General features: G+C 45.8%; 1 protein-coding gene and 1 long non-coding RNA gene across 4 annotated transcripts in view; one reads left to right on the forward strand and one right to left on the reverse strand.

The window, feature by feature from the left end:
* The window catches only part of SLC29A1 (solute carrier family 29 member 1 (Augustine blood group)), a 309,536-nt gene that overhangs the window by 101,228 nt on the left and 183,798 nt on the right, over window positions 1-24,510 (forward strand). The gene's annotated exons all lie outside the window — the stretch shown is intronic.
* LOC115465333 overlaps window positions 3,495-24,510 on the reverse strand; it is an 85,724-nt gene continuing 64,708 nt past the window's right edge. The window contains exon 3 of the long non-coding RNA XR_003941396.1: window positions 3,495-3,568. This is a non-coding gene — a long non-coding RNA (uncharacterized LOC115465333). The remainder of the gene's footprint in view (window positions 3,569-24,510) is intronic.

Genomic DNA, 24,510 nt, shown 5'->3' on the forward strand with positions numbered 1-24,510 from the left:
CTTCGCCAGCAGAAGACTTCCCCCTGATGGTAATGAAAACGCTATTCTCCAGGATACCAGCACCTGCCATGTTCAGTTTTCAGCACGTGCCTGCCGCAGACTCCTAAGGTAGAAAGAAGCGTTTTCCCGCCAGCTGAGATTTTTTTTTTTGATGGTGGCTGAAGGGGAGAACACTTGGTGCCCACCCACTTCTTGCCTAGGCCCACCCAAAATCTGTTGTCTGGCTACGCCCCTGCCTCTCAGTCTCCCACATACATTCCTCATTCACCCAACCATTCACCCGCCAGCACCCTCCCCCCTCTCCCAGCCCTTCCCCCTCCCCCCTTCCATATCTCCTTCCCACATCCTTCACATACCCAAATCAGCCGAAAGAAGAAGAAACCCGCCCCCTCCCCCTTGCCCTAACATGATAAATCCGTAGTATTACAAGACTATTCACAGTAACAGTTAATGTCCAAGAACTTTTCTCCAGACCCCTAATTTAGGGGCTTATTTTCAAAGCACTTAGCCTCCCAAAGTTCCATAGAAACGTATGGAACTTTGGGAGGCTAAGTGCTTTGAAAATATGCCTCTAAAGGTACCAGCAACATAGGCATAAAGAAAACCTTCCAAAACAGCTGCTCTCGTGTACTTCATTGGGACATGCTCCTTTCACCACCGTGCAGTGCGTTGACCATCACTCCGGTCTCCGTAGATTTTCATAATAAAGTTAACCGCTGCACCTCCTCATGGAGTCAGGCTCTATTCCTCTTTCCACAATGCAGATAGAAAAATTACAAATACTATGCCAAACTCCTCCACTCCTGCTCCGTGGGGCCCCGTTTATTCTGGCTCTCGTTGACTCGATCCTTTCTCCTTGTTGTAGTTCTCCAAGAAAGCTCTCGCTGCTGCCACATCATTAATGATGATTGCTTTCCCATCAGACCAAATCCTCAGCTTGGCAGGGTACAGCAGAGCAAATCGCACCCCTTTTTTGTAAAGCGCAGAGCACGTAAGCCCCATGGCCTTTCTCAGAAGTGCAACTCTCGTCGAGTAGTCGTTAACAACAAGCGATGGCCCTCATATTCTAGCGCCTCTTTTGCTCTGAAAGCCTTCAGAATCCGTTCTTTTGCCTGCCAGTTCACGAAGTGAGCAATCGCCGTTCGGGGTCTGTTATTGGTCTCACCTCGTGTTCCAATGCGGTGCGCCCTGTCGCAACAGAAGAGGCCTCCCTGTTCCTCTAGGCCTAGCTGTTCCGGGAGCCACTTAACAAAACACTCGTACAGGCTCTTATCCGACACTGTTTCGGGCAGGCCTATGACCCGTAGATTGTTCCTTCGGGAACCTTTCTCTTGCTCCTCAATGCGCTCCCGCATCTCCTCGACTTCCTTTTGAATCGCGGCTATCTTCACGGCGGCGCTCTGAGCCTCCTCCTCTCTGGCGGAAAGCCGCTGCTCCACTTCTGTGAGACAAGCCGAGTGCCAATCAAATTTCTCATTGATTTCGTCTACTGTCGACTGTAATTTATTTAGTTTGTCTTCCAGGGCTGCTGAGACGGAGCGCGAGATCTCCTGTGCCCAATCTGCAGTCGGAGCTGTGAGTGCAATCGGTGAGGGTTGTGTCCCCGCCATTTTGTCCAGGCTGCTCTGCGGGGGATTTGAAGATTTTCTATGTGCTCTTGAGGGCATACCACGGGGAAACACCCTTTATTATACTCCGGGCAGAGCCAACAACCCGGACAGTACATAAGTAATGCCACACTGGGAAAAGACCAAGGGTCCATCGAGCCCAGCATCCTGTCCACGACAGCGGCCAATCCAGGCCAAGGGCACCTGGCAAGCTTCCCAAGCGTACAAACATTCTATACATGTTATTCCTGGAATTGTGGATTTTTCCCAAGTCCATTTAGTAGCGTTTTATGGACTTGCCCTTTAGGAAACCGTCCAACCCCTTTTTAAACTCTGCTAAGCTAACCGCCTTCACCACACATGCCAGAATCCTATAAGCTTGTAATAAAGCAGAAATTAGCAGGTTGAGCGCGGAGCCTCTCCTTCTAGCTGGCGCCTAGGTAGCAGGCATCACGTGACCCCCCGGTTTTCCTCTTTGTGATCCGCACAAGGCCATATTTGATCATTGGTGGAATGTAAATCTCATTTGCGTTGAGTCACGCTGTTGCCTCTTCTGTTGGAGGTTTGTACCGTCAGACTGGTTATTGGTGGGGGAGCACCGTGCCCCAGGCATCATTGGACCAGGGATGGTCCTATGGACAACTCCTCCTGGTAAAAGTTCCTCTTTTTCCTTAATGTGTCACGTCTCAAGCTGATCCAACACCGCCTCACAGCGACACCTCTCCTCAGGCTCAGGATACACCTGTAATGAGGTCTGAAGACAGCGGCACTCTGCACCTCTTTACTGCACAGCCTGGGCTGTAGAGGGAGGGTGGAGTATTCTTATTATAAGGAAGAAAAATGTCTGATCAAAACACAGATGACATGTTCCCTGCTCGGAGGTAGCAGCAGGGCATTTGTTATCACAGCTTCATCTCAGAGCTCCCAGCTGTACTTTCAACAGTGCCAGATCCCAGTTTTACCTAGAAACAGATTTATTTACTTATTGGGATTTATTGTCAAGGCAGCAAACCTGGTCCTGGCAGTCTGGTCATGTACACTGTTGAGGAGCAGTAACGCAGCCTCCCCAGTAGAGGGCAGCAACACCATGTCTACAGGGATCAGTGCCTAAGGAGAACAGCCAACCCTGGTCCTTTCTTTTCCCGGGCTCAGACTGTAAATCCCTCCCTTTGCCTCTGGAAGTCACTGGGTAACTGCACTGTATTATACTGCCATATACCTGGGAGGGTCTCAGTACTGTGGCAGGTACAGGCACAGGTGTATTGCTGGGTATGTCAGAGACCTACCTGTCCCAAAGAGCTTACAGTCTATGTAATGCTGTACACTGTGTGGTGGTGTTAAAATGAAATAACCTAATACTTTGGTGCTGTATTTCCACCTCTTACTCTCCCCCCCCACCCCCACCCCCCCGGGGGGGACTCCCACAGTAATCTGTGTGCTGCCAGAGTATTCTCCAGCCTGCACAGCACACTGTCTCTGTACAGAAATGATTCTGCTCATGAAATGACTCTGCAACCCTGAAAGCTATTGAAGCAGAGCGCATTCATGCATTTCAGGTTCTTTTCTGTCCGTGGAGGGAATCGCAACATAGTAGGTGACGACAGAAAAAGACCACAAGAAGTGACAGTTCTCTATCACTGTCTGGGGACACTCCCACAGTCTGTCACTCTTCCCAGACCCTCTGACAATGTGGCTTTCTGTCACAGGGAGGGGCCCTGCCTTAGAGAGACTTGTTCAGACTCTTTGGAAACTCACTGGTTGCCTTTATATTTCCTAAAAGCAGAAAGAGGGAGGGGAGAGAGAGAGAGGAGGAGGAGGAGGTGATGGGGGAGTGGAAACCTTCATATAGAAGCAGAAGCAGTACCAGAAGCAGCAGAATCAGTACCAGAAAGGACACGCTATCCTTGCTAGGAACTGAGAAGATCCAGGGACTCGGAGAGCAGGGACTGGCAGCATTGAAACTTCATCAGGTGATAGGACCCTGTGCATGTGCTTCCCTCTGGCCTCAGCAGTCTCCTTTGTTAAATGTCTTTCTGGATTATTGTCAGAGAGAGTCAGTGAAGCTTTACCCTCTTTCCTAGGCTAGGAAGGCTCTGTGCTGTCAGGAGTGTGATTCAGAGGGTGTCTGACCGTGAATTGAAGCTTCAGTACCCAAGGACTGGAGGGTGCCAGTGAAACACCAGCCTTTAGAAAGAGCTCGGAGCAGGAAAGTAGTAGATGTGATTCTGAATAAAAGCATTACTGGCCACGTGGTTAGACATGGACTGGGCAAAAGGAAGTTTTGCATTAACGATCTGTTGATTTTTTTGATATAGCATCTCTGGACTTTCAGAAAAGTCTTTAGGAAATTAAATTCTGCTAGGATAGAAACTGGTTAAAAGAGAAAACAGAGTGGGGACTTTTTTTTTTCCCCCACATGTAAAACTTGTTTTCCAGACAGAAAAGGATGTTTAGAAACTAACCGTGTGGTGTGCATGACAACAGTGTACAGGTATTTATTTAAAATTGATTTATGTAAAAACACAGCAGCTATCCGCAGTTCTAGGCATGTGTCACATTTCCAGGGGCAAAGTTCGGGGGGACCAGGTGCAGAGCTGCAATATATCCGTATATTTAATTAAATACCTGAGCACATGCTTGGGGTAAATTCAGCATAAGTAATGCCAAAAAAACGAGCGCTAAGCTACTTTTCTATAATGGCATACTTGCGCCAAATCTGTTTTACGTAACTAAGAAAAGTGCGCAGTTGGGCACCAAAGTTTCAACATGATCCCATGTCCATGACCTGTGGAAATGGTGGGACGGTCTATAAAGTGCGCACAAGAATAGTCAGACGACCCCTCCGCTTTAACACCCCCTTCGCATTTGTGTACAAGACGCAGTAGTGCACTGCATCTAGAATAGGGATGTAGCAAACACAACTGCTTGATAATAACTATCACAGGCGTTTATCACCAAATTAATTCCAGTTAAGGCTCGTATTTGGTCGATGGCCCAAGGGCTTCCTTGTCAGCTTCAATAGCGCAATCCCTTTTCTTTATGTATCACAGGGCTCTTTGGACGCCTAGAAAGAGTAAGTTGTCTGGGTCTTCTAGGTCTGATTTGTGTTGGTCATGTACATCTGTTGTTGGAATGTCCTAATCTTGTAATATTCTGGTCGGATGTTTGGGGAAAATTGAAAGAGATTTTTGGATTTCATGAATCTTTTTTACCCGAATATGTAATATGGAAATTCACTTGCATTTCATTTCTATCTTCAGAAAATGATAAGTTATTGTTTGACTTCTTGGTCTCAGTTACACTGAAACTGGTCATTTCGCACTGGAAAGTCAACTCCCAAGTAAATGTGGTGATTTGGTGGAACTGGATTTTACTTTACAAAAAATACGAGCAATCTGCAGTAATTTCCATTCTTAGTCATAAAACTGGTCTTCAAAAATGGAAATCTTTAGACCTTTTTTTTTTTTCAACTGTGGACTAACATTATGATTTGAACTCAGCTTTATTGTGTATTTTATTCTGTTGTGTTACCTTTTGAATTTGTTGTATAATTAAAATCTAATTAAAAAAAAGGATTTGCCCTTCATGAGGTTTTGAGGCAGTGGGGGTGTAGTCAGTACAGTGCTTCTGAGCCCACCACCCTTTGCTACCTGTGGGTCACGTCCAGGAGGAGGAAGCTGTTCGGAGGGGCTGGTGACTGAAGTGTCCTTAAAATTGGGTTGTTTCAAATTGTCTGTGGCTGCTGAGACTTGGGGAATTGGATGGTGCAGACTGTAGCTGCTCCTGGGGAGGGGGGGGGGGGGAGATGCTAGAATCGCTAGGTCATTGGGAGGGGGGAAGAATGCGGATACTGGAGTGAATAAGAAAGAAAAACAGAGGACAGATACTGGTAGAGAAGGAGGGGAGAGAGGGGCAGATGGAGAGATGAAAAAGGGAAAGGCACAAGGGGTTAAATGTTGGGGGCAGCAATGGGAAAAGGTAAGATAATGGATGCTAGGGAAAGAGGAAAAGGCAGGGAGGATGGATGCCGGGGGAGGTGGCTTGTGGATGAGGAAGGGGATAAGGCGGCAGGAGAGAGGAGTGTGGTGTTTTATAAGAGACACAAGTCTGGCCAAATTTAAATAGCTATGGAGTACGTGGAGGAGTAGTCTAGTGGCTAGTGTAGTGGGCTTTGAGCCTGGTGACCTGGGTTCAATTCCCACTGCAGCTCCTTGTGACCTTGGGCAAGTCACTTAATCCTCCATTGCCCCAGAGACAAAATCTTATATCGTGAGCCCTCTAGGGACAGAGAAAGTACCTGCATATAATGTGTACAGCGCTGCGTACATCTAGTAGCACTATAGAAATGATTAGGAGGAGGAGGAGAGCAGGTGTAGGGGAACAGGGGTACAAGGTAGGAGCGCAGGAACAGAGTTAAATACGGATGTGGGATTGGGTAGGAGAAGAGTGCAGGCTTGGGACTCAGCTGAGTATTGGGAATAGTTTTGAGACTTGGGTGAGAGAAAGATAGGGACTGAGTTTTAGGGACTTGGAGAAGGACAGTGGGGACTAGGCGATCGTGGCGGGTAAGAGTAGAAGGTGGGTGTGATCCGGGATGAGGGAAAGGGAGGAAGGGTTACCAATCAGTAGAAAGGGGTGGGGTATATGAAGAGAGAATAAACCGAATCATAGTTACCTGATGCCAGGGTCCATCTTAGGAGTCAGCACTCAAGAAAAAGATGTAGGTGTCATTGTAGACAATACACTGAAATCTTCTGCCCAATGTTCAGTGGTTGCCAAAAAAGCAAACATGATGCTAGGAATTATTAGGAAAGGGAAGTAAAATAAGACCAGGAATATTATAATGCCTCTGTATCACTTGATGGTGTGACCTCATCTTGAGTATTGTGTTCAGTTCTGTTCTCCGTATCTCAAAAAAGATACAGTGGAATTACAAAAAGGTTCAAAGAAGAGTGACCAAAATGATAAAGGGGATGGAACTCCTCCTATATGAGGGAAAGACTAAAGAGGTTAGGGCTCTTCAGCTTGGAAAAGAGATGGCTGAGGGTGAGGGATATGCTTGAGGTCTATAAAATCCTGAGTAGTGTAGAACTAATAGAAATGAATCAATTTTTTACTCTTTCAAACAAAAGTACAAAGACCAAGGGGACGCTCAATGGAATTACACAGAAATACTTTTAAGACAAATAGGAGGAAATATTTTTTCACTCAACGAATAGTTAAGCTCTGGAACTCTTTGCCAGAGGATGTAGTAACGGTGGTTAGCATATCTGGGTTTAAAAAAGGTTTGGACAAATTCCTGGAGGAGAAGTCCATAGTCTGTTATTGAGCTGGACATGAAGGAAGCCCCTGCTTGCTCTGGGATTGGTAGCATGGAATCTTGTTCCTTTGTGGGATTCCGGAATCTTGCTGTTCTTTGAGATTCTGCATGGAATCTTGTTCCTCTTTGGGATTCCGGAATCTTGCTATTCTTTGAGATTCTGCATGAAATCTTGTTCCTCTTTGGGATTCCGGAATCTTGCTGTTCTTTGAGATTCTACATGGAATCTTGTTCCTCTTTGGGATTCCGGAATCTTGCTATTCTTTGAGATTCTACATGGAATCTTGTTCCTTTGTGGGATTCCGGAATCTTGCTATTCTTTGAGATTCTGCATGGAATCTTGTTACTCTTTGGGATTCCGGAATGTTGCTGTTCTTTGAAATTCTACATGTAACTAAAAATAATGGAAACAAACTGCTAGAGTGGCTATTCTGAAAATATTTGAGAAATACAATATTTAAAATCACCAAAGCTCTGGTTAATGACGTTTTCCGCGTATACTTCCCATGGTCTCGCAGGCTGCAGAAAATTCAGTTACCCATCCCTGAGCTAGAGAGAGAGATGAATCAGTCATTCTGCCACATCTATCCCCCCCCCAATGTGTGTTAAAGCTACTAAAATGCAAACCATGCTGGGATCTAAGTTTATTATGAGTTAATGAGTTAAATTGCTTTGAGTAGCACTGATGGAGCAGAAGTGCAGTAAAGCCAAACCACTGTCTGCCTCACAGCTTCACAGACATTGTGGATCTGGGAATTACCAACTCTTCCTTCCGGGAGTGAACTATCGAGTCGGGGGCCCTTTAACAAAGGTGTGCTGAAAAATGGCCTGCAGTGGTGTAGATGTGTGTTTTAGGTGCGCGCAGAATCATTTTTCAGCGCACCTGTAAAAAAAATTCCCTTTTAAAATTTTTGCCAAAAATGGACATGCGGCTATTTTGGGTCTGAGACCTTACCACCACCCGTTGACCTAGCGGTAAGGTCTCGCATGTAAAATGCCGATTACCGCCCATACGACAGAAAATAAAACTATTTTGCGGCATGCGTAGCGGACGTGCATCAAAAATGAAATTACCACAAGGGCCATGCGGTAGCCGGGCGTTAACTCAAAATTGACGTGGATTGGCCACGCATAGAGGGCCATAATCGAATGGGGCCGGCCATCTATAAGGGCGGCCATCTCTAATGACAGCCTCGTAAAGCGGCGTACCCGACCATATAATCGAAACAAGATGGCCGGCCATCTTTCGTTTCGATAATACAGTCAGGGCCGGCCAAATCTCAACATTTGGGCTGCCCTTAGAGATCGCCAGCGTTACAGATGGCCGCCATTGGTTTTCGCCGATAATGGAAACTAATGGCAGCGATCTCAAATCCGGCCAAATCCAAGCCATTTGGTCATGGGAGGACTCAGCATTTGTAGTGCACTGGTCCCCCTGACATGCCAGGACACCAACCAGGCACCCTGGGGGCACTGCAGTGGACTTCAAAAATTGCTCCCAGGTGCATAGCTCCCTTACCTTGGGTACTGAGCCCCCCAAACCCCCCCCAAAACCCACTCCCCACAACTGTACACCACTACCATAGCCCTTAGGGATGAAGGGGGCACCTACATGTGGGTACAGTGGGTTTTGGGGGTATTTTGGAGGGCTCACATTTACCACCACAAGTGTAACAGGTAGGGGGGGGGATGGGCCTGGAGTGCACTGCACCCACAAAAAACTGCTCCAGGGACCTGCATACTGCTTTCATGGAGCTGGGTATGACATTTGAGGCTGGCAAAAAAAAAAAAAAAATTTATTTGTTTTTTTGGGTGGGAGGGAGTTGGTGACCACTGGGGAGTAAGGGGAGGTGATCCCCGATTCCCTCCAGTGGTCATCTGGTCAGTTCAGGCACCTTTTCAAGGCTTGGTCGTGAACAAAAAGGGGCCAAGTAAAGTCGACCAAATTCTCGTCAGGGCCGGCTTTCTTTTTTCCATTATCAGCCAAAGCCAGCCATCTCTTAACCACACCCCCGTCCTACCTTCGGCACACTGCCAACATGCCCCCTTGAACTTTCGCCAGCTCCACGACAGAAAGCAGTTGAAGCTGGCCAAAATCGGCTTTTGATTATACCGATTTGGCCGGCTTTAGGAGAAGGCCAGCCATCTCCCGATTTGTGTCGGAAGATGGCCGGCCTTCTCGTTCGAAATTAAGCAGGATAGGCACCCACACGGCTTAGTAAAAGGGCCCCTCAGAAAGGAGGCTGGGCTTGATGGACCCCTGCTCTGAATGTGCTTGGCATCTTTTGATGATTATAGCTGAGGTTTGTGCAGCTGTTATGACCTGTGCATTGCGTGTTCTGGAAAAGGGACTTGTAAAGAAATATTTGATTGATTGGGTTTGATGTTTGTTTTTTGCTTTGTACACAATTTTTGGGTGAATTTTTATAAACTGCAATACATATAACAAGAAGGAAGACTTTAAGGGTGTGTAAACATTTGCTACATCTTAATAAGCCATTTTTCATAAAACAAAGTTGAAAGATATATTCTAAATCATAATAATTTGCCACGTTATCAGATGGGGGTTTTAGAACATTTTCCAGGAGGTGGAGTGTTGATTGTGTTTATAAGAGACACAAGTCTGGTCAAATTTCAATAATAATAATAATAATTATAATTATTATTTATTGCATTTGTATCCCACATTTTCCCACCTATTTGCAGGTTCAGTGTGGCTTACAGAGTCCTGTTATGGCAGTGTCATTCCAGGATATCAGATACAATTAGTGATATAAAAGGTTGAGTAAGGGGAAAAGAAAGGGTTAGGCGGATTAGTTTAGAAGGTAGACTTTCCTAACTGGGGTAGGTTGGTGAGGTGATTTAGTAAGGCTATGGGTTCTCTTTGTAGGCCTTGTTGAAGAGATATGTCTTCAGAGATTTACGAAAGTTGGTTATTTCGTCAATAGTTTTCAAGGCAGTAGGTAATGCATTCCACAATTGCGTGCTCATGTAAGAGAAGGTCGTTGCGTGTATCAGCTTGTATTTTAATCCTTTACAGCTGGGGAAGGGCAGATTAAGAAATTTGCGGGATGATCTTTTGGCATTCCTGGGAGGCAGGTCCACGAGGTTTAGCATGTAGGTTGGGGCATCTGTGTAGATGATTTTGTGTACAATCGTGCAGATCTTGAACGCGATGCGTTCCTTAAGTGGGAGCCAGTGAAGTTTCTCTCTTAGGGGTTTTGCCCTTTCATATTTCGTTTTTCCAAATATGAGTCTGGTGGTGGTATTCTCTGCTGTTTGGAGTTTTTTGATATTCTGTTCTTTGCAGCCAGCGTAGAGTGCGTTGCAGTAGTCCAGGTGACTTAGTACCATTGACTGTACCAGGGTACATGGAGGTGTAGCCTAGTGGTCAGTGCAGCGGACTTTGATCCTCAGGTACTGGGTTCAATTCCCACTATAGTTCCTTGTGACTCTGGGCAAGTCACTTAACCCATGTTCAAACCAATATCTAGACACAATTTCAGCAAAACATCAGTGTATCCAACAAACTTATAAGCTTAAAATTTTGCTTTGTTTGTATATCTCTTGTATAACTGTTTCCTCCATTGTTGATTATATTTAGAGTAATTTGAGCATTATACTAAACATAGTTTACAAAGACCTCAAATATCCCAGCTTGGCAGCAAGTAGAATCTCTTAGTGCCAGCTATTCCTGGACTCAAGTCTTCTCATTGGTCTAAAAAGAAATCCTCCAAATAATAATTTTTTGAATTTTATACATGTACATGACTTCTACTACTACTACTTATCACTTCTATAGCGCTACAAGGCATACGTAGCACTGTACACCAAACATGAAAAGACAGTCCCTGCTCAAAGAGCTCACAATCTAAATAGGACAGACAAACAGACAGACAGACAGAACAACTAAGAGGTAAGGGAATTAAAGAGGAGGGGAAAAAAGGGTACAGGGCAAGTGAGTAGTGGTTAGGAATCAAAAGCAGCGTCAAAGAGGTGGGCTTTTAGCCTGGATTTGAAAACGGCCAAGGACAGAGCTAGACGTACAAGGTCGGGAAGTCTATTCCAGGCGTGAGGTGCTGCGAGATAAAAGGAACGGAGTCTGGAATTAACAGTAGAGGAGAAGGGGACAGACGAGAGATTTATCCACAGAACGGAGTACCCGAGGGCGTTGGCTTCCCATCAAAGCCAGAATTTTGTTTCAACGTTATTGTTTGATTGTTAAGATTCTTCAGGGAACAGTGCTTAGACTTGTTTGTCTATCAGGTTCCCACACAAAAAAAAAATTCAGTGTGTAACTATACCAGGTAGGCCTTCCCCAATGCTACAGCTTTAAAGGGAGATTCTGTATGTATGGCGCCAAAAAATCAGCCAACTAAGCGTATTCTGTAAGTGGCACCTAGATTTAGGTGCAGTATATAGAATATGCTTAGTTGATATATCCCAGCGCCTAAAACTACGCACATCCATTTACACCAATGAAAATGTGGCATAAATTCCTTGTGTGTAGATTTATGCGGACTGGGTCATATTTATTTATTTATTGCATTTGTATCCCACATTTTTGCAGGCTCAATGTGGCTTACAATACATCTTGAAAAATGGAAGACATTAGGAAATAGACATTTAGTGTTACAGAGGCATCTTGGGCAATATCTTCCTACATTACCAGTCCCGAACCCCATAACTACTACCGCTAACCTGGTGTAGTTATTTTTTAGTGAGTAGCCCATACTAAGGGGCTGCCAAGTTACAGGTTTGTCATTTGTTCTGTGCAGAAAGGCAGGCACCTAACATTGATCTCATCTCAACAATTATTAGATTGTAAGCTCTTTGAGCAGGGACTGTCTCTCTTTGTTAAATTGTACAGCGCTGCGTAACCCTAGTAGCGCTCTAGAAATGTTAAGTAGTAGTAGTAGTATTACATATAGCAGTGATTTAACCAGAGCTGAGATTGTGATGTCATAATGCCTCATTCCACCAATGCCTAAGAGCCAACCTCATCAGTGATGTCACAATGGCTTGATTGTCCTATATTTGTCTCACTCTTATCTATTACATTGTAAGCTCTTTGAGCAGGGACTCTTTGTTAAATTGTACAGCGCTGCGTAACCCCAGTAGCGCTCTAGAAATGTTAAGTAGTAGTAGTAGTAGAGTTACACCTCATCGTAAGTCAAAAGATCATTCAGTACCCAGATTGTCAGAGAATATATATACTGATTGGAAAGGATGAGCCAATTTGCCAGGACCAATATAGCTCCAAGAATCTGTTTATAGACATAGGATGGATAATGCGACTTTTCTTTAAAAATAGAAACAAAGACTTTTACGGATTAAAAATAAGAATATTACCGGACGTGACAAAAGAGACCCAAAAAAGAAGACGTCAATTTCTTTTAAGGAGACCTGGAGTACAACAGCTGGGGTGCTTCTTTCTTTTCGCATTACCCATGCAAATGCATAGTTAGACTACAATCCACTAAGTCTATATTTTTTGAACCTAAACATCTCACTGAATTTTTACTATCCAAGAGAATTGGAAGAGAAACTCAAGCGTCCTGAAAAGGAATATTTCTTGCCGCTTCACATTTTTTTCCGCTTTGTTTTTCCTTTAATTATGATGTTAATTGAGCTTTAAATCTCCAAATCTGTAAATCTTGAATCGTATTTGTGGACTTTAGTGGTTTAAATATAAATAGGGGAATGATTCCGTTCTGTATTTACTCCCCTGCTATGGATCTGTATTTAACTACTTTCTGTACAAGCGTGTTTGCTTGGATTGTAACTTTAAAAATTATAAATAAATAATAATAAAAAAAAAAAGACCTCAGCAGGGAAGTAGCCGAGTACTAGAAATACGTTACACAAGCTGATAACTCCGCAGTACCAATATAGGTTAAACCACATAACTTGTTTAATTGTTTGCTAATTACATCTATAAAACTTAACCTTTAATCGTATAATCCAGTTTGCAAGGTCCGTATTTAAACGTAATAATCCATGTAGTGATGTTGTAAACTGGTCGAGCAAGATCCACAAGTGCTTGTTACAGAGTAACCTAGTAAGTGATGACAGATAAAAACCTCAACGGTCCATCCAGTCAGCCCAACAGTTTCATTCATTCTCAATTCTAGATTAAACCAACAATAAACGTAATATTATATAGTTGATCATGTGACGGTGGATAAAGACTTGAACGGTTCATCCAGTCTGCCCAACAGTCGCATTCATTATCAATTCAAGATTAAAATCAGCAATGAATATGATGTTATATACTTTATCACAAGTCTTTCTTTGGCGTTTCTGGGACACAGGCCGTAGAAGTCTGCCCGGCTTTGTCCTTATGTTCCAACTGCTGGAGTTGCCGTCAAAGCCGACTCCATCCTATCCGAATCTATCTTGATATTTGTGGGACACAGACCGTAAAGGTCTGCCTGGCTCCGTTCTCACGTTGCAAATTACTGGAGTATCCGTTGAAGCTCTCTCCAGCCCATCCTAGCCGGATTGCTATATGCAGGACTTAGACCGTACAAGCAGCGGCGTAGCAAGGGCGGGGGGGGGTCCGCCCCGGGTGCACGCTGCTGGAGGGGTGCAGAGAGCAGCCGTGTGCCTGTCGGCTCCGCTGTTTCCCTGCTCCCTCTGCCCTGGAACAGGTTACTTCCTGTTCCGAGGCAGAGGGAGCAGGGAGCCAGCGGAGCCGAGAGTCGCACAGCTGCTCCCAGCAGCTAAGAATGCACCCGGGGGGGGGGGGGGGGTCGTGCTGCATCCGGGGGGGGGGGGGGGCGCATGAGCAATCCGCCCGGGTTGGCAGCCGACCTAGGATCGTCACTGCATACAAGCCAGCCCAGCACCGGCCTTTGTTGCCATCTAAGCATCACTTGACATACAAACATGGGAACATTGGGCACTAATGGGTTAAGCTTGTTAAGTTATCGCTTTGTGCAGAGAAGGGCGACGAAAATGATAAAAGGGATGGAACGACTTCCCTATGAGGAAAGACTGAGAAGGTTAGGGCTCTTCAGCTTGGAGAAAAGGCGGCTGAGGGGTGATATGATAGAAGTCTACAAGATAATGAGTGGAGTAGAGCGGACAGATGTGAAACGTTTGTTTACACTTTCAGACAATAATAGAACCAGGGGGCACAAGATGAAGCTAGAATATGGTAGATTTAAAACAAGCAGGAGAAAGTTTTTCTTTACTCAGCGCATAGTTGGACTCTGGAACTTGTTGCCGGAGAATGTAGTGACAGCAGCTGGAGTTTAAAGGGGGTTTGGACAGATTCCTGAGGGAAAAGTCCATTGAACATTATTTTAAAATTTTTTTTTTTTTTTTGGGGGGGGGGGGGGTTGCCGGGTTTTTGAAGCCTGGATTGGCCGATGTCGGAGACAGGATGCAGCCCTTTAAGTTTCGTCTTTTACACTTTCGTAGCCGGGGTGGAAGGAAGCGAGTGCTTCTCTAGAAAAGTGAAGAACGGCTGTAGAACCTTCCGATTGTCAGGGCGGATTTATCCATTAGGCACAATAGGCACAGTGCCTAGGGTACACGAAAAAGTTGTCTTTTCTTTTTTTTAATCAGGAAGAGTGAAAATGAAGTAGAAGTGATTTATTTTCATGCCGTTGCCTTTCACTTAAGCATTGAAAATTATACACAATAAAGGGAATAGAAATGCATAAATTACAAATTTAATATAAATAAAATATACATAGAAGTTCACTTATATATTTAGGTGGTCTTTTACTAAAGTGTGCTACCATTTTTAGCTCCCGCTGAACTCTGAGACGCCCATAGGGAATATAATGGGTGTCTCGGTATTTATCATTAACTGATTATTAGTAAAACACCCACTGAGCGTCACCAAGACAGGGACCCACAAAAGTCAGAACGCAGCTCGGCTAATTGTCCTCAGAGTAAAGCAGGAAGACTCTGGTTTTCAATTCAAATTAGGTTGGAGAAGTAGCAAAGGAAGGAATGGGGTAAAGCAGCATTTTTGTGGTGATTTAGAGAGCTTAGCTGGCAGGAGCTGTGTTGGTAAGGACATGCAGAAAAGGCTTGTGAGGCTTCTGTGCTGCTGATACGCACCGTCTCCTGTGCCTAAATCTCAAATGAACTTAAAAACTTCTGTGGTACAAGCCTACAGCAAAGTATCGGAAACAGAGCAGCAGGTACAACCCTGAATCAAGACAGAGAGGGTGTAACCTTCAGGAAATGTCAGATATGGGGACAAAGTTTGTCCCTGTCCCCGTGGGTTCTGTCTCCATCCCCACACCGTCCCCGCAGGTTCTGTCTCCATCCCTGCCCCATCCCTACGGGCTCTGTCCTCATCTGCAGAAGCCCCGAACCAGTGGCGTAGCCAAAAGGTAATTTTTGGGTGGGCCAACAGCTTGCATGGATGGGCACCATGCTCTGCTCTGCCCTTCTCCGCCTCTCTCTCTCCTCCACCCCTGCAAAAAAAAAACCAAAATGAAAAATGTGCGCGGGGCTGTAACCCTTCATGCTACCTTCGGTCCCTGCAGCATTCTTTTCTTCGCCCGTCGCCGGCAGCGCTGCCCTTCATTCACACAGGCGGATCCGCTCCCCTTTGCCACGTCCATCCGGCCCTCTCTGACGCACTTCCTGTTTACTTAGGTCCAGATGGACGCGGCAGAGGGGAGCGGAGCTGCCTGTGTGAATGAAGGGTAGCGCTGCCGGCGACGGGCGAAGAAAAGAATAATGCGGGGACCGAGGCAGCGCCGGCGGGGAGGACGTGCGAGGGGATGTTGGGTGGGCGGGCCTGGAGGGAAAGTGGCTGGGCCTGGGCCCGTCCAGGCCCACCCGTGGCTACGCCCCTGCCCCAAACACTTATGATTTTAAAGTATAAAAAGGAATAATATGCTGTACAACAGTTGTGTATAAATTACAAACAGAAAACAAAAATAACAATGAGCAGCTATAATAACCCTCCTTCCCACCACCACCCTCTACCCTTCCAACCCCAACAAAAGCTGATTTCTAGTACATCAAGGAATCCTAATTCACACTTTTAAAATGTCCAGGGGTATAAAATACAACCCATTCTGTATGCCGTAGAGGGGCAAAATATACCCTATGAAGTACTGTTATGATTTTTTAATCTGTGGACGAATAAGAAATCAACAATCTCAGGTTTCAGTCTAGCTCTCCTGTCTTCCACTGTCCTTCCTGGAATAGAAGTTGTCTTCTTAGAAGATGTGTTGGTAGCAGGATGTACAGGATCCCCCATGCAAATTTCGCTAGTTGTGGCCAGTACGTTTGCTTGTTTTTCCAAAAAATCAAAATATCTTTGTAGGCATCACTCAAACATAAATAACAGTCCAGTTCGTTAACAGGCTTCAAAGCAGAAAATGACACGGGGACAAAGTTTGTCCCCATCTCCGTGGTTAATGCGGGTCCCCGTGTCATTTTCTAATTCAGCCCTACACAAAGGAGGAGTGAGGAATGTGGTGTAGCCACTGGGTGGGCTTGAGCCAAGAATGGGTGGGCCTGCACCCACCCGTAGCTATATCACCGAGACAGATGATGTAACCTGCATGAAGCCTAAACAGGAGGCATGGGGGCGTGGGTGGTAACCTCCGTGGAGCGCAGTTAGAAACCCGAACACCTTGCTTTTCAGACTGGATGGCCCCATCTTACTGTGAATGTGAACAGGGCAGGTTCCAAGCCCAGAGACTGCCCAGAAACTAACCACAGCCAAAACTCTGATGTGGCAGACAAAGGTAAATATGGGACCAGATCCCAGACAAAATTGAAGTAATGCATCAGACATGTCGCAGGATAAAGAATGAACTGCCTTCTATTGCAGACATTTTAAGAGAATTTTTAAATGAAGCGTGAGCCTGCAAATGCTCTGGCACCAATATCTGGCCCTCTTTCAGCAGACGAGACTGGGTTCAGAAGGGCAGGGCTCATCAAAACAAGCGAACAAAGTGCCATTCCCAAGAAACTGCAGGAACGCAGACTCTGATCCCACTGGAATAACTGAGAGAGGTGCTTTTAGAACCCACAAAGGAAGTAAATCATGTAGTAGCTTATCTAAGCAGCAGGGGGAGCTCTACTGTATACAGTGTTCAAGTTCGGTACCAGACACACTTTTGGGTGTTGTATCTGTTTTCTTACCTTGCTGGCTGTGCAGGGTGGGTGCTGGAGTAGATAATGAAGATCCATTAAAATCTTCTGGCCTCACCTATTGTGCTCCAGTATCCTCCCTGAGCCAAACTAGAAAGACACAGGACATGTACTTTAAGAAGTTAGCAAATAGATCCAAAAATGTTTTCCAAGCAAAACTGATGCAACCCTGCAAATCTTGAAGTGGGTAACCTTCAAAGCCATTTACCATGGGTGTAGTTTGACAGTTTCATGTGTGTGTGTGTGTGGGGGGGGGGGGGGGCAAAGGGTGGGGCGTGTCTCTTTCCTTCCACCCCCTCGGCCACTCCCCCCCTGCAGCCGCCCACCACACCACCACCACCGCACTGGAGTCTTCCAGTGGCACCCCTGTCTTCCAATCCCCCAAGCCAGCGGCAGCCTCAGCGAAAGCAGCACGCATGCCGCTTTAGACCTGCCCCCGAGGCCCTTCTCTCTCCTACAGCTTCCTGCACGGGAACAGGAAGTTGAAGGAGAAAGAAAGGCTTCCGGAGGCAGGTCTAAAGCAGCCTGCGTGCTGCTTTCTCACAGAGGCTGCCGGCGGCTCATTTGGGGGGGCAGTGCCCACCCACCAAACTATGCCCATGCCATTTACCCAGGTAAATTGTTTGCCTGAAAAGTTGTACCCCCCCCCCCCCCGAACATGAGTATGTGACCTTTTTAGTACATTTGAGGTAGCAGTGGCAGCGAGTGGGGGGGGGGGGGGGGGCAAACAAGGTATGAAAGTGACATTTCTGTACATCGCGCCCAGCACCGCATCACATCCTCTGCCTTTTCAATTAGCGAAACGAAACAGTACAAGAAAAAGTCCCCAGGGCTTTCACTGTGTAAGAACCCGTAGCAACCACCCAGTAAAACCATCATAGCTGAAGCATTCATATGAAGTCCGGATTTTATACAGGGTTGGACAGAATATCAATATAAAACATGCCTTTCCTGTTCTGTAACACGCGACCCGCTTTCCTCAATAGTACAGCTGAGATGATTCCCGTTACAACTGCCCGTGTAAAAAAATATTCAAATGAGGGTGTTGTTTCAAGATGAATAACACAGTCTGCCAGACACTTTGTGAAATAGCAGAAAACCATGCAAAAAGACACTTGGAACCCATACAGCAAACTTACGATATCAGTACATCCCTAATTCCCAGGAATCAAACTGCAAACAATCCTACCTGAGTGGAGGAGTGGCCTAGTGGTTAGGGTGGTGGACTTTGGTCCTGGGGAACTGAGGAACTTGAGTTCGATTCCCACTTCAGGCACAGGCAGCTCCTTGTGACTCTGGGCAAGTCACTTAACCCTCCATTGCCCCATGTAAGCCGCATTGAGCCTGCCATGAGTGGGAAAGCGCAGGGTACAAATGTAACAAAAATAAAATAGATACTATTGGAGATTCTACGTGGAATGTTGCTATTCCACTAGCAACATTCCATGTAGAAGGCTGCGCAGGCTTCTGTTTTTACGTGCAGGACGTCAGACTCACAGAAGCAGAAGCCTGCGCGGCCACATTGGTGATCTGCAAGGGCCGACTTCTACATGGAATGTTGCTAGTGGAATAGTGGAGTCCATGTAGACTCTCAAATAGTAGCAACAGTGGAGGAGGAGTGGCCTAGTGGTTAGGGTGGTGGACTTTGGTCCTGGGGAACTGAGGAACCGAGTTCGATTCCCATTTCCTGTCTCTTTACACACTCCCTCTGAACCTCTCCCGTGCCCCTCTGCAGTGCATATCTCAAAGGGGTTCAGTTGGGTCACTAATGTGTTGTAGGAAATCTTAACGAATGTTTCTTACTGTAGGTGCCAGAAAGTTGTATGTACTGCTGCGTGACTGTTGAAACATTTATTAAAGCAAAGAGTCCTGGCTTTGTTAAAATAGAGGTGGGCAGACTCCGGCCTGCTGGACGCTTTTTCTAATCAATCAGTGTCCCTGACTTTCTGCCCAGCCTAGTTAGGAGAACACATGTCCCAGATGAGTCTGCCAAACATCTGGTAACCTTCCTGTCAGGTTAATGCCCTTCCAGAACTTATTGGGGCTGGAATGGGGGCCGGGCGCTCCCACTGGGCCAGGCACAGTGTGTCCTCTGCACAGGCTGGATAGCACCAGATGGCAAGAGCTGCACATGGATAGACAGAGGCCCAGGTCTGAACTTGTAACTAGCAGGAGCTGAAAGGGAACTGGCCTCAGAGCTGGCAGTGAAACAGGTCTTACAGATTAGATAGAAACAGGCCCAAAGTCCTGGAGCTGGAGTCACAGGACCAAGACAGCTTCCTACTATCCAGCAACTGCTTGTCAAAAGTATCAGGTAGAAGTCACTCTTGAACCTGAGACCCTGGGGATAGCTGCCTTCCAGGAGGAGCTGTTCTGTTCCTTACTGAGCTCTAACCGGTCTCCTTGATACACAGGGCTTGTGCTAACAGACACACTCACGTTCTGTATGGCTTTCTCATGTCGCACATCACCAGACGATCTGCTGGTTTAGGACTCAAATCCTGAACTCCTGGGCAGGACTCAGTTCAACTCACCGTAGGAGTTTCCCCTGGCACCTGGTAAATGTAATGTGTCACGCTTAAAAGCAGTAAAGCAGTCACTAGATTCAAGAATTTCTTTTAAAATTAAATCCACAGAGGAATTTTGAAAGATACCCAACTGGGTGGAAATTCTATGACTGCTTCTACCCTCGAGGTTGATACAAGTTCTCAAAGGGAAAGTCTGTACATAGTTTTTAAGGCTGACTCTTCCATTAGACAATTTTAGGGATGCCTTCAGGGCTCTGCCCTCAATATCCGAGAACATTCCTCTGCTTCCTGCTCCAGCCCCCCCCCCCCCCCAAGCAGTGTGCAGGGAACAAGAGAGTAGGGGATGAGGCTACTGCATTGAACATAGCAGAAGAAGGAAGAGCTAGTCTACTCCTTAATCCAACCCCTTCCCTCTCCCTCTCATCCAGTGTCCAGGAAACAGGAGGGGACAGGCTGAGGCTAGAGTAGACTGAACAGAGTTGTAATCTAGCCTCTACCTTCCTGTTGTTTTCTCCTTCCCTCCTATGGAAGAGGAGGGGAGAAGGTGAGACTGGACAGTTCATGGTTTTTCTGCACATTTCTAATTATATGTCTGTGTGGCTTATTGGTGATGTCCATGTCCCCACTGACACTGAGAGATGAAGGGATGATGTAGTATCTCTGAAACTCCCCAATGGGAGGTGTCATAAACAGTAGTGTACCTAGAACCACTTTTTTTTTGGGGGGGGGGGGAAACGGGAGGCAGAGGAGTGAGGTGCCTTATGCCCACCCATTTCTTCTTCATTCCCTCCCCCCACCAAAATTAAAATTGATATAACTTGTCTGGTGGGGGTCTGCCCCAACTCAGCTAACGTGCATCAGTCAGCAGCTGCAAAATCACCGAACACACTTGTGAATGAGCACTGAGCATGCTCGCTGTGTGGCTTCAACAGGTGAACATCACCGAACGCACTTGTGAATGAGCACTGAGCATGCTCGCTGTGTGGCATCAGCAGGTGAACATCACCGAACGCTCTTGTGAATGAGCACTGAGCATGCTCGCTGTGTGGCTTCAACAGCTGAACATCACCGAACACACTTGTGAATGAGCACTGAGCATGCTCGCTGTGTGGCATCAGCAGCTCAACATCAGACCTGCCAAGTCTTCCACATTTAGCAGGTGATTCCTGTTCATCTCCCACACTCCCGCTGGGAAACGAAGAACTCTCAGCATCCTCACCGTCCATCCAGATGCCTTAATAAGACGTCATCTGCTGCCAGGGGGCCAGTCTCACCATAACAACTGCAAATTCTCGCAGCTCTTTTCGCAAGACTGGTCCCACAGCAGCAGGTATGACATTTTGTTAAGGCGTCTCCTGCTGCCTGAAGGAGAAGGTTGCTTGTTGGTGCTGGGCTGCCAAATTGAGGTCTATCAGGGGGTGAAGCCAAGAGATAGAGTATGGTGGGGCTGAGCGGAGTGGGCGGGGTTGGAACGGGGCTTTCTTGATTGGGGGCAGGCTCTGGATTTCTTCAGCTGGTGGGGCTTGAGGATCCATGCCAGCTACATGATTGGATCACCCGGCTGCTGGGCGGACCTGAGGCAAATGTGGCGGGGCCAAGGCCCACCCATAGCTACATCCCTGGTCATCCTCTGTTGGTCTTGTTTTTCTGTTGTGTCCTAGCCGTGTGCTAAGACTAAATGTAGAAGCTCCCAGGCACCGAGAGATGGGGCACTTGTAAGTCCAAGGGGATTAAGTTGGTAAAAAGGGATTTAGACTGTTATGCCTTGATTCACTAAAGTTACCTCACATGGATAAGAAATAGAGGGGGCAATATTCAATCGGCAGTGCTCAGCGATTTTGGGTTTTTTTTTTTTTTTTTTAAATCTTTAGATGTTTTTATTGAAATCCCAAAGAATAACAGTTAACCAGGTGCAACCAGCTATGTTCAAGTCATAGAAACTGGACCAAAATCTTAGTGACTGTAAACCAAAGGGGCCCCTTTAGTAAACCTTAGCATATGCTAATAGAATTAGCATGCGTTAAATAATATGAAGCCTGCTTTACACCTATGAGTGTCTTTGAATTTAGTGCATGCCAATTCCCTTAGCACGTGCTAAGCTTCAGTGAAAGGACCCCAAAATGAAAGTGCGGAACTAAGTGGTTAGGGTGGTGGACTTTGGTCCTGGGGAACTGAGTTCGATTCCCACTTCAGGCACAGGCAGCTCCTTGTGACTCTGGGCAAGTCACTTAACCCTCCATTGCCCCATGTAAGCTGCATTGAGCCTGCCATGAGTGGGAAAGCGCGGGGTACAAATGTAACAAAAATAAAATAGATACGATTGGAGATTCTACATGGAATGTTGCTACTATTGGAGATTCTACATGGAATGTTGCTACTATTTGAGGTTCTGTTGCTACTATTTGAGATTCTACATGGAATGTTGCTACTATTTGAGGTTCTGTTGCTACTATTTGAGATTCTACATGGAATGTTGCTACTATTTGAGGTTCTGTTGCTACTATTTGAGATTCTACATGGAATGTTGCTACTATTGGAGATTCTACATGGAATGTTGCTATTCCACTAGCAACATTTCATGTAGAAGGCTGCGCAGAAGCAGAAGCCTGCGCGGCCACATTGGTGATCTGCAAGGGCCAACTTCTAGTGGAATAGCAACATTCCATGTAGAATCTCAAATAGTAGCAACAGTGGAGGAGTGGCCTAGTGGTTAGGATGGTGGACTTTGGTCCTGGGGAACTGAGTTCGATTCCCACTTCAGGCACAGGCAGCTCCTTGTGACTCTGGGCAAGTCACTTAACCCTCCTTTGCCCCATGTAAGCCGCATTGAGCCTGCCATGAGTGGGAAAGCACAGGGTACAAATGTAACAAAAATAAAATAGATACTATTGGAGATTCTACACGGAATGTTGCTACTATTGGAGGTTCTACATGGAATGTTGCTACTATTGGAGATTCTACATGGAATGTTGCTATTCCACTAGCAAACACTCACAGAAGGTGAGCTCTCCACAGGAAAACCAGTAAGGAAAAACAAACAGTGGATCCAACAAAAGGTCCTCTCACAATGAGTGTCTTCCTGAACAAGGTCTTTATTCACAATGGCATTTGTGCCATTGTGAATAAAGACCTTGTTCAGGAAGACACTCATTGTGAGAGGACCTTTTGTTGGATCCACTGTTTGTTTTTCCTTACTGCTATTCCACTAGCAACATTCCATGTAGAAGGCTGCGCAGGCTTCTGTTTCTGTGAGTCGCAGGACATCAGACTCACAGAAGCAGAAGCCTGCACGGCCACATTGGTGATTTGCAAGGGCCAACTTCTACATGGAATGTTGCTAGTGGGACTCTGGGCAAGTCACTTAACCCTCTATTGCCCCATGTAAGCCGCATTGAGCCTGCCATGAGTGGGAAAGCGCGGGGTACAAATGTAACTAAAATAAATTATTCAAACGAATGATCAGGATTGAACAAATGATAGTCAAAAAAACACACCCAGCTCTAATCATTTAAACAGTTTTTATGAATAATAAACCACATTCCCGAACCCACGTCTGAGAACCCCTCGCCCTACACTCATTCATTAAGCTCTAAATACAAAACAGTACGTTTGTTCGATTTTTCTAGTTAGCTGTCCAGTTAAGGGCTGAATACTGGTGCTTAACCAGATAAGTGTCAACTCCACTGTCGGATCATCTGCAAAATAACTGGCTTTTGTTTGACCGCTTAGAGGTGATATTCAGTGGCCCCATCTGGGTAAGCTCTGGCGGATATCCCCGGATAGCCAGCAGAGTGCTATTTAACCGAGTAAGAGCCTATGGTTTTATTATTTATTTATTTATTTATTTATTTATTTATTGCGCTTGTATCCCACATTTTCCCACCTATTTGCAGGCTCAATGTGGCTTACAAAGACCTGTTATGGCATCGCCATACCAGGGTAAAGAATACAATTGGTGTTACAAAGAAATCAAGTAAAACAAGAGGATCTGGTCAAGCAGTTATAGAACGAGACATTCTGAATAAAGGTGGGTAGGTGTTGTGTTTTAGTTAGTTATGGGTTATCATGGTAGGCCTTGTTAAAGAGATAAGTTTTCAGAGATTTGCGGAAGTTAGTTAATTCGTTGATCGTTTTCAAGTGTGTTGGTAGTGCCTTCCACAGCTGTGTGCTCATGTAGGAAAAGCTGGTCGCATGCGTTAGTTTGTATTTTAATCCTTTACAGCTGGGGAAGTGTAGGTTGAGAAAGGTGCGAGAAGATCTTTTAACATTTCTGGGTGGTAGGTCCGCGAGGTCTAGCATGTAGGTCGGGGCATCTCCGTAAATGATTTTGTGAACAATCGTGCAGATCTTGAACGCGATACGTTCTTTGAGTGGGAGCCAGTGTCATTTCTTTCTTAAGGGTTTTGTGCTTTCAAATTTTGTTTTTCCGAATACGAGTCTGGCTGTGGTATTCTGGGCTGTTTGAAGTTTCTTGATGATCTGTTCTTTACAGCCAGCGTAGAGTGCATTGCAGTAGTCCAGGTGACTTAAAACCATTGACTGAACCAGATTCCGAAAAATGGCCCTTGGGAAGAAAGGTTTTACTCTTTTGAGTTTCCACATGGAGTGGAACATTTTCTTAGTTTTATTCTTTGCGTGATTTTCAAGCATGAGATTTCGATCCATGGTAACTCCCAGAATTTTCAGGTTGTTTGAGACGGGGAGGGAAACGTTTGGGGTGGTTATGGTGTTGAATTTATTTGTGTTGTGTTGTGAGGTGAGTATGAGACATTATGTTTTTTCTGCGTTGAGTTTTAGCTGAAATCGGGTCCAGAGTTTCTGTTTAGAGTTGGAGAGAGGACTGGCACACAAGTGGAAATTCTACAGAGATACTGTTTAAAATGGATTTATCAGGAGCTCATCTGAAATGGTTTCA

This window comes from Microcaecilia unicolor, chromosome 3 (genome assembly GCF_901765095.1).
Source record: "Microcaecilia unicolor chromosome 3, aMicUni1.1, whole genome shotgun sequence".
Lineage (NCBI taxonomy): Eukaryota > Metazoa > Chordata > Amphibia > Gymnophiona > Siphonopidae > Microcaecilia > Microcaecilia unicolor.